Source organism: Herpailurus yagouaroundi, unplaced genomic scaffold (genome assembly GCF_014898765.1).
Source record: "Herpailurus yagouaroundi ecotype Mexico unplaced genomic scaffold, PumYag 67793, whole genome shotgun sequence".
Taxonomy (NCBI): Eukaryota; Metazoa; Chordata; class Mammalia; order Carnivora; family Felidae; genus Herpailurus; species Herpailurus yagouaroundi.
The window spans coordinates 1,743,676-1,763,356 of NW_024420586.1; the positions used below are offsets into that span (position 1 = coordinate 1,743,676).

Here is a 19,681-nt window from a genome sequence, read left to right on the forward strand (position 1 = left end):
TGAGGCAAGTGTGAAACAGTGCAGCTCTCCTTGAGTTTTACTGTGCAGACATTTTCCCTCAGGATCTAGTTAAAATGCAAATTCTGATTCAGTCGGTCTGGGGTAGAAGCCTGGGATTCTATATTTCTAACAAGCTATGATCTATGGGCCATACATTGAGTAGCAAAGCTATACTGAAATGCCGGACCAGGAAATAAGAGAGCGAAATTTGGACTGCAGTTCTAACATTTAATAGCAACATACAGATGGACAAATTCAGTAGTTTTCTTACCCATAAAATAAGGATAAATCTAAGTGTTTTGGTGAGATACCATAAGAAATGCATAAGATAATGAATGTAGTTGGCACATAGTGGGGATGTAACATATTTTTTTTTCAATGAACAGGCTTCTACCAATAGAGGCTGGAGGCTCAAATTGGGTTTATAGGCAGAAAAAATAAGTAGCTTTGTTCTCTCCATAGAAATGGCTTCTAGGCCAAATTTTCTCTCATCCAGCATTTGTACACTTGGTATTTTTTGAAGCTAAATACAGGACTTAACATTTATAACCATTAAATTTCATCTTGTTAGCTTTGGCCAGAGTTCCAGCCTGTCAAGATTGTTTTGAATTAAGATTCAGTTACTCAGCGTATTAGCTATCGCTCCAAGCTTTATGTCATCTGCAAATTTGATAAGTATGCCTTCTATGTCATTATACATATCATTAAAATGTTGAGGAGGACAAGACCAAGGGCAAAGATATTATACATCTTATTTGTTTTGAAAGAAGGACTATACATGGGGTAGGATAAGGAGCTCAAATTGTTTGACAAACTACCAATCCATTAAACTGAATACTGTCCAGCTTACATTTCTCCATTTTTCTCTACACATATTCCATAAAATATTTTTTGTTAAATATATTAATTCAAAATACATCATGTCTATAAAGTTTTCTCTCATCCTTCCGCCTACAATTCAAGCTGAAAAGTGAAACAAGATTAGTCTGACATGACTTATTATTAGTGAACCTATGCTATTTCCTATTAATCATGGTTTTCTTTACTAAATATTCAGTCACAATGTACTTACAACCTATTTTGTAATTTCAACAGACAAAAATTACTGTTATAGTCATTGGTAACATATGTATTCTGTGACTACAGATATTTTTTTCTAAAATTCTCAAACATATTTTGTATCTTTTTATCACATACAAATCCTTTTCCCTGTATCCTTGTAGAATGGATCCTGGAACTACTAGTTCTGAAGACAGCTTCATTTAGAGCAGCTAGGCAAGCCTTAGTGCTGACACAGTTTTTTGCTTACTTCCTTCTAAACAGTTTTCATTCTATTTGCTACACGTTCACTACCATTCTCCTCAAAATGAAAAAACCTAAGAACTGAATAATTCTAATTCTTGTTTCTTCTATAATCCACCTTTCTTTCAGAAATGCTTTAAATTTTTTTATTGAAGTATAGTTACAACACAGTGCTATATTAGTTTCAGGTGTACAGTATAATGATTCAACAAGTATTTATATTACTCCCTGCTCATCACAATAAGTGAACTCTTAATCCCATTTATCTCTTTCCACCCACTCGCTCCCACCTCCCCCGCCCCCGGCAACCACCTATTTTTTCTGATTTAATAGTCTGTATTTTTGTCTTTTTTCTTTGTTCATTTATCTTCTTTCTTAAATTGCACCTATGAGTGGAATCATATAGTATTTGTCTTTCTCTGACTTACTTCACTTAGCACTATACCCTCTAGGTCCACCCATGGTGTTGCGAATGACAAGATCTCATTCTTTTTATGGCTGAGTAATATTACAGGAATGAATAAAGAAGATGTGATACATATAAACAATGAAATATTGCTTTGGGGAATGCTTTTTCCAAATCTAGACTGATGAGAGATCTCCCTTTACAGTCACAATAGTTTTTGTAGATGGTTGCTTCTCCAGCAGTACATCATAGATCCCTGTTCCTTTTCAGTTATCTTTCAACTCTGCTTTTTTAAAAATAATTTATAGTCAAGTTAGCTAATATACAGTGTATACAGTGTAGTCTTGGCTTCTGGAATAGTTTCCCGTGGTTCATCGCTTATGTACAACACCCAGTCCTCATCCCAACAATCAACTTTGCTTTAAAATAAGTGGTAATGAGATAAAAATCCTTATTTTCCTATCTGAAAACACTTTTGGAATAAATACTGATCTTTTTACGAGCAGTAACAAGTGTCGGTGAGGATGTGGGGAAAAGGGAGCCCTCATGCACTGAAGGTAGGAATGTAAACTGATAGAGCCACTGTGGAAGCAGTATGGAGGTTCCTCAGAAAATTAAAAATAGAACTACCATATGATCTAGAAATTCCACGACTGGGTATTTACCCAAAGAAAACAAAAATACTAATTACAAAAGATATATGTACCCCTATGTTCACTGCAGCATTATGTGTAATGGCCAAGATATGGCAGCCTCCCAAGTGTCTGTCAATAGATAAATGGATGAAGAAGATATGGATATATATACATGTGTGTGTGTGTGTGTATATATATATATATATATATATACACATATGTATATAAACACGTGTGTCTCTATACATATGTATATATACACGCGTGTATATATATATATATATATATATATATACACATACATACATATGTATACACACACACACACACACACACACGCACGCACCCTGGCTCTTTCAGATTCCTTGGACCTCCACTGGTGTTGTCACCATTCCTTCGTAAGCCTCTTTTTAATATCTTACATGTTAGACATAAATGTTCTAGGTGACACTGGACTCTCCTAAAACCAGAGATGAACATTCTAATGGGGGTAGGGTCAGGCCTAACTCCAAGTACTTGCGAGTTACAGATTCCAAACACGACTGATGGCTGCGTCAACATAGAACCAAGGAACATGACATAGTCAGGTGCATGTGTGTGAGCATACACATATGTGAGATGGTTCAGTTAGCTTGTTCTGATGTAGAGTAACAAATCAAGATTCCTATATATTTTAAACAATTCATTTGATAGACACAATGTGATGGTGCACATATATGAATAGGGAAGATGTAGCTGTACAATGACCACAAAGCTAGTAAAACATGGAGCACAGATGTCACCTCATCTTATGAGACTCCAAAAATCATTATTGACACAAGAAATGAGCACTGGCAATGGATACATAGATAAGTACAGAAGGGGGGAGGGAGGGTGGGAGTTTAGGGTGATGCAGAGAATCATATGGAAAATACACTCCCCAAATACTTTTCTTTTCTAAGTATTTATCTTGTTTGTCATATCCCTTCCCTTCTTAAAACCTGAAAGTTGTCCCAGGTGCTAAATTTTCTTTGATCCTAAAGGCCAGATGTTTGAAGTAGTTTGAGAAGGACTCAAACAACTGAGTTTGGATGATACATAGCCAACAGCCATGCAGCCGAGAGAAATTCCCATCACATCATAGAAGTGTCCCAGAAAAACACCCACATGTTGTTTCTGCCACCGCCCTCTACCTGACACCCATGACACCAACCTCTCCCAATGTGTCTCAGAAGAACCAAGGTACTTCACCACCCTGCATATCAAAAGAATCACTGAGCCACGGCACATGGCACTTGCTCCCAACTTCCTAACCTCCGGTGTGCAGATACCCCTTTGACAGACTACTGGATCCCATGAGAAATGTCAGCTTCAGGGGAATCTGGGGGATGTGATCTTGAATATTCCCATCTTTGGGCACAAGAAGCCAACTAGAAGCAGACTGAAGTGGTGGAGTGGCATTGAAGTGAGCAAGTCTGTTGTGTGATACATGGCGGGAAAGTTTCTATATTCCCCTTATCCCTTTTAAGAAAATCATTTCACATGTCATGCAAACTCCTGGGATTGCTCCCACATGCACTCCCTAAGGAAAGACTTGATCAAAACAGGTGCCATCTCACTGTGTTTGTTTTCTTCTAAGATGTTACAAAGCAATGAATGTTCAGCGTACACGTCACCAGCCTTGTATTTTTCCTACAGCTTGTTTCAGGAGCAATTAAAGGCTTGAGGCTTTTGGGTTGTGTTTTTCATGTTTACAAAAACGCTGGTGGTGTTGAAAGGACAGATGAATAGGCTCTCTAAGCGTGCAGGGAAAGCAAAGGCAAAACTTTCAATTCCATTAAGCATTGCATACACTTACCTTTATTGCCGGCACAATCTGCCGCCAGCTTTAAAAACAATAACTGCATCTTTTCATTTCTCTCTCTTAAAAAATTATTTGCCCCTGTTCTCAAAGAGCCAAATTTTCACTTTTTTCTACCCTTCCAAGAATTTATGAATCTCAGAAGTCAATGATCAGAAGAAAAGGAGACCGCTGGAAGTAAACATGAAGTAGAGTTGTGGGAGGTAAAGGAACAGAAGGAAACTGAAGGGTATTTTACAGTTATTGCTGATACCTTCTCCAGAGTGGAAACCCAATGTTTATAATTCCTAAATTAAGGCCTCAATATACCATTAAAACACTGTATTTTTATATCTGCACAAGTGATTAAACCATGTGTGGCTGAGTCCTAAAATTACCATGAAAAAGGAGGTTTGTGCTTTAAGGGTCTTACCTGCCTCTACTTGGGCCCTAAGATATCTTGGTGAATGACATCATCCTTAAATATATTTATTAAATGAAAGATAATCCATCTAGCCCCAGCTTTAGTGGGTATCTCTAGGTAGAGAAAATGTGCTTGTCCCTTCAAGATACACAGAGCTGGCCATCCCTCATAGAATAATTACTTGGCTATCCCACTGTCCATTGCTCAAAAGATACACAGTTAGGCTCAACCCCAAACACCTTCTCTGTCTAGGGAGTGGAACCCATGGACTCTCGAACTTCAGGATGGTTTATGCTAAGAGCTGGACCCTGAAGAAGCACTTCGAAGGCAGATCCATTCATGGTAACTTTGAGATGAAGACGGTTGAACTCCCACCCTTAAACAATGGAGAGGTCCTCCACAAGAGTGACAGCCTAAAGACTGAACGAGGGTAATATGATGATGGGGCAACAAGTGGCCACAGTTGTGCAAAGTAAAAACTCAGCCTTCCCAACAGGAACTATGTAGTGGCTTCTTCAGGCTGGACAACTCACTCCGTTTCTGACGGGAAAGATCTGGAAAAACTGCAGAGTGGCCAGACACGTTACCACTATCTTTGGCTCTGGGAATGGTTGGCATGACAGGGCTAACAGCCTACTTTGGCCTACCTGACATCTGTGGTGTGAAGAGTGGAGAAATGGTGCAGGTTAATGCAGCACTGGGAGCATGGGGCTCTGCTGTGGGCCAGACAGCTAAGCTCAGAACCGCAAAGTTGTTGGCGCAGCAGGGTCTGGTGAAAAGCTCGCCTACCTTAAAATGCTTGGATGTGATGGTGCCTTTAACTACAAAACAGTAGAGTCTTTGGAAGAAACTTTGAAAAAAGCCTCTCCTGATGGTTATGATTGTTATTTTGATAATGTAGGTGGAGAGTTTTCAAATATTGTTATCCCCCAGACGAAGAAATTTGGAAGAACTGCTATATGTGGGGCCATCTCTGTATATAATCCTACTCGCCCACTTCCCCCAGGCCCACCCCCAGAGAATATTCTCTATCAGCAACACCGCATGGAAGGGTTCATCATCACCCGCTGGCAAGGAGATGTCTGCCAGAAGGCTCTGAAAGACTTGCTGAGATGGGTATTAGAGGGTAAAATGCAGTCCCATGAAAACATCACTGAAGAGTTTGAAACCATGCCAGCTGCATTTATGGGAATGCTGAAAGGCGCTAATTTGGGGAAAACAATAGTGAAAGCATGAAAAAAAAAGACACATGGAATCTAGAATTCAATTGGATGATTACCACATGTCTTTTGAACCATGCCCCATATAAAAATATATACTACCTTCATTATCTAAAAACAAAACAAAACAAAAAAGATATACAGTTGAAGCACCATAGGAGTTAAAGCACTCTATAAGAGGTTACTATATATGCCTGCATATTAGTCAAGTCATTTAAAGTCATGAATACTGAGCTTCAGCCCTGGAATTTCTGTTTAGGTCTACGGTACAGCCCCTCAATTTGCATTTCAAACAAACATACAGTTGAGGCTGTTGCTGCTTGTCTGTGGACCTTATTTTGAGAACCACTACTCAACCCATGCTAGTTTTACATCAGTGGTTCTCAAGTGTGGTTGCACTTTTTTTTTAATGTTTATTTATTTTTGAGAGAGAGAGACAGACAGACAGAGTGTGAGCAGGGGAGGGGCAGAGAGAGAGGGAGACACAGAATCCAAAGCAGGGTCCAGGCTCAGAGCCATCAGCACAGAGTCTGAGGTGGGCTTGAACTTCACGAACCTCAAGATCATGACCTGAGTCAGTCAAGTCGGACACTTAACCGACTGAGTCACCCAGCCACCCCTCTGGTTGCACATTAGAATCATGTGGAGATATTTTAAAAACTAAAATTCTGGGGTTCCATCCCAGATATATTATATTATAATATTGGCAAGGGGACCACCAGAGTGCCCTGCTCATAGTTCTTAATGTTTTTCTTGTGATTCTAGGGTGAAGGCAGGGACGAAAACACGGGTTTTAAATGTCAATCAACTTCTGCTAAAATAATGAGTTTTTTTTAATTTTTTTTTTTTACATTTTATTTGTTTTTGATAGAGAGAGACAGAGCACAAGTGGGGGAGGGGCAGAGAGTGAGGGAGACACAGAATCCGAAGCAGGCTCCAGGCTCTGAGCTGTCAGCACAGAGCCCAACATGGGGCTCGAACTCACAAACCGTGAGATCATGACCTGAGCCAAAGTCGAACGCTTAACCGACTGAGCCACCCAGGTGCCACCAAAATAATGAGTTTTTTTAAAGAGGTGAATCCATTTGACCTTGATTCTGTAATTATTCCTGGGGCATGTAACCTTACATTTGCAAATGATGATACATGAATACTTTGTGGAAATCACTAATTTATGCCTAAAGGAAAGAATAGAAAATAAAGAAATAAAGCTGTTCTAATCACACCAGAATGAATGGATTTTTTCAGCATGAGTTAAAGTTTCTACTAGCAGTATCACAGGGAGTGAAATATCCTGAACAATATTAGTGGAAGACAAAATAGTATCTTCTGGAAAACCATGATAGATGGCCAAAAGGAGTGACTTTCGTGATCATATAGACAATGATGCGGAAGGTGCAGAGTCTGAATAAAATGGTTCAAGAAATGTAAGACCAGAACAAAGCAGTTTTCAAAAAATAATTGATACCTTACATAATGTGATTTTACATATGCATGCGTAACTCCATTAATACATTTGACATTTTCAGCAGATATGTGACCAATCTACATCCCTAATATTTTATGGATACAAGTTAGCCACCATCTTTTATTTTCCCCACTAATTAATTTGGATAGTATGTCCTATTCTGGCATACATAGAATTTTTGGCTAAGAGAATCAGTGATGTATTTCTGAAGGAGATGGCATTTGAGTTGGCCTTCATACAATAACCAGGTAGGTAATAAGCAAGTAATTCAACAATAGAGATGTCTCTTAGGCAGAGGAAACCACATGAGTGAAAGAATGGTAGTAGAAACAAAAGGTGAGTTGCAAGGATGCCAAGCTGACAAAGTAATACACTGAACTAAATTATGGAACCTTTAACATCAGTATAAGGAAATTTTACTTTTATTCACAATAAAGGATGGCTCCTCTAGTATTGGAAACCTGTTTATCGTTCCTTACCCCTCTTCAGCCCTTACTTCTCTTGAAAGAGACCTTAAACTTTCAAAGATGATTCCAAATGCTGGCTTAATACCTGCAATGCTTACATAATTCTATAGCTATAGACTCTCACGGGCACTTAGAGATTCTGAAGAGAATTATTTGTCACATGAACTTAGTATTTCGTTATCTATTGGGGTGTAGCAAGCCTCCCAACATTTAGGGGCTTACAACAACAATTTATTATCTTCCATAATTCTGTAAATTGACCATGCATCTCTGCTTCACATGACGTTGGCTGAGACACTTGGATATCTGGAAACTCAAAATGGCTACACTCACATGGCTGGCTATCAAATGGTTGCTCAGCCAAGGCTTACAGATGAAGGATTCATTCTCCTCTGGATAGGATTCACCACATAGCTACTTGGGTTTTTTTCCACAACATGGCATATGGGTTCTAAAAAGGTCCATTCCAAAAAGGCAAATGAGGAAGCACTAGATCTCTTAAGGTTCATTCTTGGATGCTACATAGCATCCCTTGAGCTATATTCCATTCCTAACAGGTCACAGGGACAGACAGGACTCAAAGGGAGGGAAAAAAGATTCCACCTACTGATGGAGGCATGGCAGGTCACATAGCAAAGAGTATATGAGATGGGAGATGGACTTGAGGCCATCTTCGAAAACACCATCTACCGCACTCATACACAAGTGTATGAACTACGCCACACACAGAGACTGCAAGACTCAGCAGTCGACATGATTAAACATTTGTGCAAAACGATGTAACAACATTTATAAGTTGTCTTAAAGACTAATGAGGAATTAAAAATTAGCTCAGACTGAGTAAGTAAAGATCTACCCTGCTGTTCATCAGGATGAGATATGTGACACCGAAAGAACGAGCTGCAAAGTTATCTGCTCAATAGTGAGACTGAACCATAACAAATTTCAAGTAGGAAGGTGGGGCTGAGTCTTCATTTACTTTTCCAAAACACATTTTTTCCCTCAATTTGATTACGATAGCAATGGTGACAGTGGCAGAAGGAACTGGAGTAGAATCCAACAACCAAAAAACTCATACCCACCATTTATTGAATTCTTTATATTGAGCATTGGAAGCCATCATTTAATTCAAATTCAACATTTAATTCTCCCAGCCATGTGCTCACTTTGGCAGCACATATACTAAAATAATTCTCACATCCACCGCCTGAAAAAAGAACTACCATCTCATTTTTACAGAAGAGAAAAAAAAAAAGGCATGAAGAGGTTATACACTTTACCCAAAAGACACAGCAAGTCAGAAAGACAAGGCTCTAACTCTGGGGCTGGCACAAGTTTTCTATAAAAGGCCAGATGGTAAACGTTTTTGGTTTTGTGCGTTACGAAGTCTCTGATGCAACTACTCAACTCTGCAGCTAGAGCACAAAAGCAGCCATAAACAATATGTCAACTAAGGAGCATGAGTGTGTTCCAATAAAACTTCATTTACAAAAACACACAATGGCCCAGATCTGCCCTATAGGCTATCATTTTCTCATGAGTTATTATCCAAAACCCATCCAAGTGCCTTGACTCAGGTTCTATTATAAAACAAGTCTCGTCTGTCTTTACATCCTTATACAACATCTGGCACAGAGCCAGGGATTCATAGGCACTCAATAAGTATTTGTTGATGGGATGACCAATGGATAAATGAAACCAAGGTATATCGAGTGTCTTCTATTTTCCAGCCACTGTTAAAAACACTTGATATAGATCAGTGAACAAAATATGTAGAGATCCTGGCCCATGAAGGATTAAAATCTATAAATTCCCAAATCATACAGAAAGACTATATTCATTTGCTATTGCTGCCATAACAAATTACTACAAATGCAGCACCTTAAAACAACCAAATTTATCATCTTACTGTACTCTAAGTCAGAAGTCCAACTCGAGTTTCATCAGACTAAAATGAAGGCACTGACTCGGCTATGTTCCTTTCTGGAGGATCTGTTTCTTAGCTCATCATGGTTCTTGGCAGAATTCAGTTCCTTAAACACAGATCCTGATCTCTCAGAACTAGCAATGGCTCAATGAGCTTTCTCCTGCTGCCATCCTTCTCTCAGACTACAGCGTGGGAAGGTTTTCCAATTCCAAGGACTCAGGAGATAGGACTGAGATCACCTGGATGATCCAGGCTCATGATAAAACCCTTAACCTTAATCATTATGTTCAAAGTCCTTTTGCCATGTAAGGTAACAGACTCATGGGTTCTGGAGATTAGGACCTGGACGTCTCTAAGGGACCATTATTCTGTCTACCACAAATACCATGACAGAATTTTGTATTAAATCTGATGGATTTGATTTTTGTCACTGGACTGTATTTCTAATGAGCTAATATAGGATTTAAATTATATTTTAATATATGTAATAATCCATTCCTATCAAATAGAACAAATTATACTTTCCTCAGCTTTGCCCAAACCTGTGGACTTAAACCTGATGATTCTTGACCCAGACCTAAATAATGGTGGAGTGTTTCATAGTCTCTTACCTACCATTAAAAAAAAAATTAAAAGCAAGCTGGACATATCTGTGAGGAACTTTCCCCTTTGAACACACACTTTCCACTGGATCGTGCCTACAAAATAAGATTCCTGTATTTCATTGACCTGAATCTTTGTCCCTGACCTTGCCATGTTAGCCCAGGCCATTTGACTTCGCCCAAAGCCTTGGTTTTCTGATTTGCCTCTCAATCCCTTTGCACTGATCAGACTATTGGCTGAAAGGTGACATCCTCTCTGACCAGTGGCAACTCTTCCAAGTGTGCTTATGTTCCAGGCACTGGTCAGGTCCCCATCTAACTGAGATGGACAATACCCAGCTATAACACAGGACTCTTGGCTCCAGGAGGGGCACTCATTCAAGACACATGGTGCTATGCCCAACCACTTAGTGATGACAGACACTATCTAAATTGGCCCAAATTTCCAGACTTCACAGTACTGTGGCTTGGTCTGCTCCTGAAACCCAAGTCTATGTGTATTCTTCAACTCCCCTTTAAGGCCTTTAAGCTCCCCCAGTCATTCAGCTTAACTTTCAATCACCTACTTTCAATCACCATAGTGTGCTGGTTACCATAAAACAAAGGGTAAAAAAGGAGGACTGGATTTTGCCAGGGAAATAAGACCTACTGTTTTAAAGGAAAAGTCCAACTTTCAGCGCCAGCCTTTCAGAAACCCTCACCAGTGAAGCTGCCCCAGGCCAGGGGAGAAATTTCTCTATAAAACCTGGAATTAATAAAGACTTCTACAGAGGTTTGAAACTTCCAGATCTAGAAGAAAGAATATTAACCCCTTGAGTCTTAAAGATCTGGTTTTCCAGCCAGGATATGCTACTTACTTCGACAATTTTTTCTTTCAACGAGGAAATGCAAGTAACACCTACCTCATATGGTTATTGTGAAAATTAAATGAGATAATGAGTATGAAGGCACTTTATAAACTGCAGATGTCAGTTGGTAGCTTTATGACTAACCTACTAATGCCTGCTATCTCCACCGCAGCAAATATTACAACTGCGCAGGGTGTGGGGTGAATATTTTAGTGCTAATCATTCAGATTCATTCACGAGACCATTTACTTTTGTTTTACTATGTTAGCAGACATCATTTCATTCTAATCTTGTCCATCAAGTTACATTTTGGACAATGTTCAGTCTAATTGGACCTGCCAACATTAGCCTTGGCTCTACATAAAGATTCATTCAACCACCTTCTCTGAGAGCACAAGCCAACATTTGTGCATATTTGTGTCATAAATCATATACTAACAAGACGCCAAAAGCAGTCACCTCTTTTATGAATCAGTCTCTGATTCCCAAGAATGAATTAGCCCCTTCTTTCTCTATTTTCCATCACGTGTTGCCAACACTATCACAGCATTTATAATATGGCTTGGTAATGGTGTCTTTGGCCTTCTTCCCCCACGAGATTGCAAGCAACTCTAGAACGGAGATTCAGTCTTTATATTCTTATTTATGGTACACAGTAGATAACCAATACACATTTACTGCAGCAAAGGAAGAAGTATGTGATAGCCAGGCACAGGGGACTGTGCCTCTTGTAGAGCTACATTACTCTAGCATACTTGAGGTGTTCAGAGATTTCAAATACAGGAGAAACAAAGTAATGAAGAACTATTCTTACCAAAAATTCCCAATTAATCTTTCTATAGCTTGTTTAAAAGGTGTTATTGCTTGTTTGTAAGTGTAATGTAAATTAGATTAATTATTCCAAACACTTCACATTAGAGAGATGTGAAAGAAGCAGTTTATTTCATTCTCTCAGCCTCTAAATGGGATGTTGTATGCCTTCTGGAGAAGAGGACAGCCTGGGATTTATTTAGAGAAGAAATTCAGTGTTACAAATAGAACATAGATGTACTGATGTGAGAGAAGATCAGAGAGGGAGAAATTTTTCCCATTTAGAAAGTTGCTACTACATGAATTTTAAGTATACTTTTTCAAAATTATAACCTCATCTACTATGATATCATATACCTTCCTAGTTCATGTTAATATTTTAGGTGAAAATTAACCATGTAACCAAGGGATGAAATGAAAAAAAATTCTGTGCTGTAGGTTGCTCTTTTTGAAGGCACTCTTAGCAGTGGAAAATAAGATCCTCTTGAGCCAGATGTGAGTGCATCCTCACTTTTCCAATGACCACCAAACTACAGTCTCATGCCTCTCAAATTTTAACATGTATACAAATCCCCTAAGAGTCTTGTTCAAATACAGATTCTGACTTAGTACGTCTTGGGACAAATCCTGAGAGTCTGCATTTCTAAAAATTTCCCAGGTGATGTCCAAGCTGCTGGTCTGCAGACCACTTCTTGGGGAACAAGGTTCTAGTACACAACGTGAATTCAAAAATTCACCATCATTCAAATTTCTAAGGTAAACCGTCATTGTGTTTCTCCTATTCCAGTAGGTATGAAGATTTGCTCTATTAACACCTTGTACTTAAGAGAATAATTGCTTTAAGTAACACCCTTGAAACAAACTGAACCTTTCAGTTAGTCTGAAGTTAATCACTGTATAAAATGTGGCTCATGCAATGATTAAGAAATGATAATGTCTTTCCCTTGGAAAAATAAGTTCTGTTTAACCTAAAATTTCCTTTTAAAATTCCTTTTTCTATGATGCAATTCACATGTGGCTTCTGAGAGATGTTACTAAGGGCAGTCTGGTAGTGGTGCACCATAGAGTCCAAGAACCCCACCCAAAGGCAAAGCTGAAATCCCCTTAATGCATAGGAATAAAAAAGATTGTGATTTCATGGGAGCATCTCCCAGGAACGAGATAGCTCTTGGGATGAAGTGACTGACCCGGAGAGCCAATTGAGACAGCCCTTAATCGGTAATGACAAATTCAAGAGCCTTAAAAGTAAAAGAAGCTATGTTTTTCCAGTGCTTGCCATATTCGATTTTAGCCATGCCCTTGAGTTATAAAACTTCATTCTCATCAATCCATTCTCCATGGAACCAAAATCACTTCTTTTGACTAAGGATTCAAAAATATAATTTTTAAACCAAAATGGTAAAACTACAGACACTAGACAGCATAAATTCTTCCACAGTAGTATTCAAAATCTGTCAGTCCTCACACTCAATTTGAAAAATTTCCCACTGTCACTAATCTTCTTTGTTCTCTGTTTCCTCTCTGCCTTAATCAGCTGATATACTATATAAAGTTGTGCATAAATTAAATTTCAGTGACAGAAGTCTTATTTTAAATCCATTTCAAGTAAGTTAGTGTTTTCTATGAGGAATTCTATGTTAAGAAGTAAATCATCCCCAAATACCTGCCAACATATGTTTTGTAAGTTTCATACTCCTATATCTCATTATTTCAATGCAGAATATATCCGTATTTTCACTTTACACATGAACCAAATATCTCTGCTTTAATTCAACAAAGGGAAACTAACATCTGTGGTATGGAGAAATACCTGCGGCTAGCAAGAGAAGGCAAGCAACAGCAGGGCTGGAAGGGCAAGGGGAGAGATCAGTCACCAGGAAGAACAACATTTGTACAGAAGGGCCACCCTGTTCCCTTTAATACAGCTGTAGAGCCACTTCCCTCCCACTGGCCAAACCCATTTCCAATTGGTAATTTCCACAGAGGTCAGACTCCTAAAAGACCAGGGTAGAGAAGAAAGATGGAGATGGACCTATAGGGCCCAAAAGGAGCTGTAGGCATAGCGGGAAGTAAGGGAACAGGCGGCAAATAGGGGCATTAAAGGAAAAGTCACTTACTGAATGTTGAGACCACTCATCTTCTCTCCGCCATCAGCTCCAGAATTTCAGCAGCCAAGCTGTGATGCTCCAAGCAGGAGAATTGATGGTTCATCTCTGGTGAATAAATATAAAATGAAAAGCTAGATTAAAAATTTGGAAGATAAAATGAAAAAAAATTTTCCAAAATGCAAAGCAAAAGACACAAATGAATCATGAAAGAGAAAGGAAAGCAGAGGGTCAAGTCACAAGTTCCAACCTTCAACATGACTAATAGTGACAAAGTCCCAGAAAGAGAAGAGAGAAAAAATGGAGAGAAAACCATCAAAAAATAAATTCATAAATTTCCAGGTGGATTTCCAGATTAAAAGGACTCACCAACGACCCAGAGTAATACATTAAAGCAGGCCCACAGCAAAGGAGCACTGACATGGAATTTCAGAACCCTGGGGAAAAAGTGAATATACTACAAACTTTGCGGGGTTGGGGGCAGCAGGATCAGGAATTAGGCTGTTTCTGACTTTTTTGTTTGTTTGTTTTAATGTGTGTTTATCTTTGAGGGAGAGAGGCAGAGCATGAGCTGGGGAGGGGCAGAGAGAGAGGGAGACACAGCATCTGAAGCAGGCTCCAGGCTCCGAGCTGTCAACACAGAGCCCAACGTGGGGCTTGAACTCACAGACTACAAGATCATGACCTGAGCCAAAGTCGGACGCTCAAATGACTGAGCCACCCAGGAGCCCCTGTTTCTGACTTTTTAACAACACAAGCAGCCAGAAGGCAATGGAGCGATGTCTCCAAACTTTTTTTAAGAACATGATATCCAACCTCTAATTCTATACTCGGCCAAGCTACCAATTAAACAAAACCTTTTTCAGGTATGTAAGAAAGATCTCCAGATTTTATTTCCTGGCTTTCCCTTCTCGTTTAGCTACTAAAATACATGTTGTAGCAAAATGTACGGTGTAAACCAGAATAGAGGAGGAAGTATCGTGCAGAAAACAGTAATCTCAGAAACCAAGGTATCCTGGAATGACACATATGCACCAGTAATGGAAAGTAACTAGTCCAATTTGGAATTTAACAAAATACCTGCTGTGTTGGAATGCATTAAGGCAAGATTTAGATAATTTGGGAAAGGAGCCAAACTACTGACAAGTACAGAAAAAATAAAGTAATTATAATACAAGGCAATTATTAGCTTCAGGGGAAAATATGTTGCAATAAATGGAAAAAAGATTAACTTTATATTATGCGGCTCATTTATGGACAGTGTTTATATAGTTAGTCCAATGTAAACACTGCAAGCCACATCAGCTTACACTATCATGTAACTACATCAGGAGGACAGAGAGACAGCAAGTCTGAATGTATATGGATGGAGAGAAAAGGAAACTAAGTCTTCATTTTCCTTTCTGGGATGTCAACCAGTAATAGTCAAGTATGGGAAATCAAGAAGTATAAATACAAACACGTTATGTAGAGAAATGCACAGAAATGCCCAAAGATAACAACTGAAAGATGATTGTGTTTTTCTGTAATAATTTGTACAGAATATGTAGAAATACATTTCTTTCTGCATTAAAGACTTAATGAAAACCTTAAAATATATTAAAAATATAAAAATAATTTTCAAAATTTAAAGGTTAAATACTATAAAGAATGGGTTTGTGTCATTTTGAGGTATGAAACCTCACAAATGGCATCATGCAATTCTTATCTTTCTTTTCATGATTGTTTTTTAATTTGTTTACCTGCAAAGGGAAATGTTGCTTCACATTTCATAAATGTGATTAAATAAAGTTTGTTAGAGGAAATGATCCTGCCTGTTATTTTGTTTAATAAAACATGAATGAAGAACCTAGAAGATGCATCTCTGAGAATTTCTACAATGACTATCAGATTGATGAATCTCTATACCAGGGTTATATTTTCAAGATTCAAACTATTTTTTTTTTGTTAAGATTGAAACTACTTATAAAAACAGGCATCATTCCAAGGACTTCCAGGGAAGAAGCCAGAGTAGGAGAAGCCTAAGCTACCCTCATCCCACTGATAGGACCAGGTAACACCCACATCAGTGTAAATAGCCCAGAAAATGCCCTGAAGACTGGCAGAACAGACTCTCCACAGATAAATATAGAGAAAAGGCCACATCAAAAGGGATAGGAAAGGCAGAACTGTGGAGGGGAACTAAATGGACCCATAAGACTGTGAGAAGGAGGGATGGTGTAGGCACCCAGAGGGCAGAGGACCAGACCCCATGCACAGGGGATCCACATAGGGGAGATGGATTCCCCGCATGTTTGGCTTTGAAAACCAGAGGGGTCTAACAATGAGTGGAGCTGAACCACTAGAACTTGAATCGTCAGTTGGCTGTGTTTTGAGAGAGACTGGAGGACAGAATCACTGCCCTTAAAGAGACAGCACAACAAACAGCCCCTCTGAGATTAAGCATAAGAGCAGCAGTTTGAAAAATGCCTGGGGTATAAGGGAGGTTTATTTACTCATCTCAGAGCATGTGCTGGAGGCGCAGGGATGTTTGGGGGAATTCTCCACGAACATCTCCCTCACCTATGTCACAGTCTCAAAACACAGACACCAGCGGGAATCAGTACAGGAGGAATCCTCTCCTACCTTGCTAACAAAGAGAGCTCTGCTCCCCACGTTCTCCTGCAAACACATCCCTTCTAACACCTCCATGGCCAGAGGCCAGTCAAAGCAGTGGCACAAGCCTAGAGCCCTGCAAGCACTCACAACAGAGGGCAGCACCACTCCAAAGTGACTCCTGCTCCCAGGAGCAGGGAAGATAACCACACACACCCATCCAACTGTGGCCCCAGCAAGGGGCTGGGGACAGACATCTGGTCTGACTGCAGGCAGAAGAAAGAAAATTCCAAATTCATCCTATGAGGACAGCATTACCTTCATATTAAAACCACATAAAGACGCCACACACAAAAAAAGAGAACTACAGGCCAATATCCCTGATGAACATACATACAAATATCCTCAACAAAATATTAGCTAACCAAATCCAATAATACATTTAAAAAATCATTCACCATGATCAGGTGAGATTTATTCCTGGGATGCAAGAGTGGTGCAAAGTTTGTAAACCAATCAACATGATACATCACATTAACAAGGGAAAGGATAAACACCATACGATCATTTCAATACATGCAGAAAAAGCATTTGACAAAGTATACCATCCACTCATGATAAAAACCATCAACAAAGTAGGTTTAGAAGAAACATACCTCAACATAATAAAGGCCATCTATGAAAAATCCACAGCTAACATCATCCTCAATGGGGAAAACGTGAGAGCTTTTGCTCTAAGGTCAGGAACAAGACACCTATGTCCACTCTCACCACTTCCATTCGGCATAGCGCTGGAAGTGCTAGCCACAGCAATCAGAGAACAAAAACAAATAAAAGGCATCCACATCAGCAAGAAAGAAGAAAAACTTTCACTATTTTCAGATGACATGTTACTATATACAGAAAACCTTAAAGACTCCACCAAAAACCTGCTAGAACTGATAAACAAATTCAGTAAAGTTTCAGGACACAACATCAATGTACAGAAATCTGTTGCATTTCTATACACCAATAATAAAGCAGATGAAAGAGAAATTAAGGAAACAATCCCATTTAAGATTGCATGCAAAATAAAAAGATACCTAGGAATAAACTTAACCCAAGAGGTGAAAGACCTGTACTCTGAAAAGTATAAAACACTGATGAAAGAAATTGGGAATGACACAAACAAATGGAAACACATTTCATGCTCATGAATTGGAAGAATATTATTAAAATGTCCACACTACTAAAGCAACCTACAGATTTAATGCAATCCCTATCAAAGTACAAATAGCATTTTCACAGAACTAAAACAAATAATCCTAAAATTTGTAAAAGAACTTGAATAGCCAAAGCAATCTTGAAAAAGAAACTGCAGGTATCACAATCCCAAATTTCAAGATATACAACAAAGCTGTACTCATCGAAACAGTGTAATACTGTCACAGAAAGAGGCACAAAGATCAGTGAAACAGAACAGAGAACCAAGAAATAAACTCACACTTATATGGTCAACTAATCTCTGACAAAGGAGCCAAGAATACACAACAGGAAAAAGTCTCTTCAACAAATGGTGTTGGAAAAACCGGATAGCTACATGCAAAAGAATGAAACTGGACCATTTTTTCACACCATACACAAAAAATAAACTCAAAATGGATGAAAGACTTAACTAAAACCAGAAACCATAAATAGCCTAGAGGAGAGCACAGGCAGAAATTTCTCGACATTGGACATGCAAACTTCTTTCTAAATAGGTCTTCTGAGGCAAAGGAAACAAAAACAAAAATAAACTACCGGGACTACATCAAAATAAAAAGCTTGTGCACAGCAAAGGGAGCAATTAACAAAACTAAAAGACATCCTATGGAATGGAAGAAGATATTTGCAAATGATGTATCTGATAAAGGGTTAGTATCCAAAATGCATAAAAAACTTACATAACCAAGCACCAGAAAAAACAAATAATCTAATTAAAAATGGGCAGAGGACATAAACAGACATTTCTCCAAAGAAGACATACAGATGGCCAACATATACATAATACTCAACATCATTCATCATCAGGGAAATGCAAATCAAAACCACAATGAGACACCTCACGCCTGTCAGAATGGCTAAAATCAACAATACAAAAAACAACGAGTGTTGATGAGGATGTAGAAAAAAGGGAACCCTCTTGTACCAATGGCAGGAATGCAAACTGGTTCTGTCATTGTGGAAAACAGCATGGACATTCCTCAAAAATTTAAAAATAGAACTACCCTATGACCCAGTAAGTGCACCACTGGGTATTTACCCAAAAATACACAAACACTATTTCAAAGGGATATGTGTACCTCTATGTTTATAGCAGCATTATTTAGAATAGCCAAATTATGGAAGCATCCCAAGTGTCCATAAATTGATGAATGGATAAAGAAGAACTGGTATAGGGGCACCTGGGGGGCTCAGTCAGTTAAATGTCTGACTCTTGATCTCAGCTCAGGTCATGATCCCACTGTTCATGACAGCGTGGAGCCTGCTTGCGATTCTCTCTCTGCCTTTGTTTTTGCCCTTCCCCTGCTTGCTTGTGTGCACCTGCGCACTCTTTCTCCCAAAATAAGTATACTTAAAAAGAAGTGGTATATATTTGTGTATGTGTGTACACACACACACACACACACACACACACACAGGAATATTACTCAGCTATGAAAAAGAATGTTATCTTGCCATTTGCAACAACATGTATGGATCTAGAGGTTATAACACTAAGTGAATTAAGTCAGAGCAAGAAAGACACTATATGATTTTACTCACGTGTGCAATTTAAAAAACAAAAGAAAAAAGAAAACAAAACAAACAAACAAAATAACAAAGATTCTTAACTAGAGAGAACAAAATGTTGGTTACCAGAGGGAAGTGTGTGGGGGAATGGGTGAATAGGTGAAAGGGATTAAAAGTATACTTATGATGAACACTGAGTAATGAATAACATTGTAATATCACTATTATACATCTGAAACTAGTGTAACACTATCGTTGACCATACTGGCATTTTAAAAAACAAAGAGAAACACTAAATGCAG

At 38.8% G+C, this 19,681-nt stretch overlaps 1 long non-coding RNA gene and 1 pseudogene across 1 annotated transcript in view; one reads left to right on the forward strand and one right to left on the reverse strand.

The window, feature by feature from the left end:
* LOC121026048 (uncharacterized) overlaps positions 1-19,681 on the reverse strand; it is a 552,687-nt gene that overhangs the window by 338,041 nt on the left and 194,965 nt on the right. Inside the window, exon 2 of the long non-coding RNA XR_005788241.1 lies at positions 14,046-14,141. This is a non-coding gene — a long non-coding RNA (uncharacterized LOC121026048). The remainder of the gene's footprint in view (positions 1-14,045; positions 14,142-19,681) is intronic.
* LOC121026045 (prostaglandin reductase 1-like) lies at positions 4,619-5,830 on the forward strand (annotated as a pseudogene).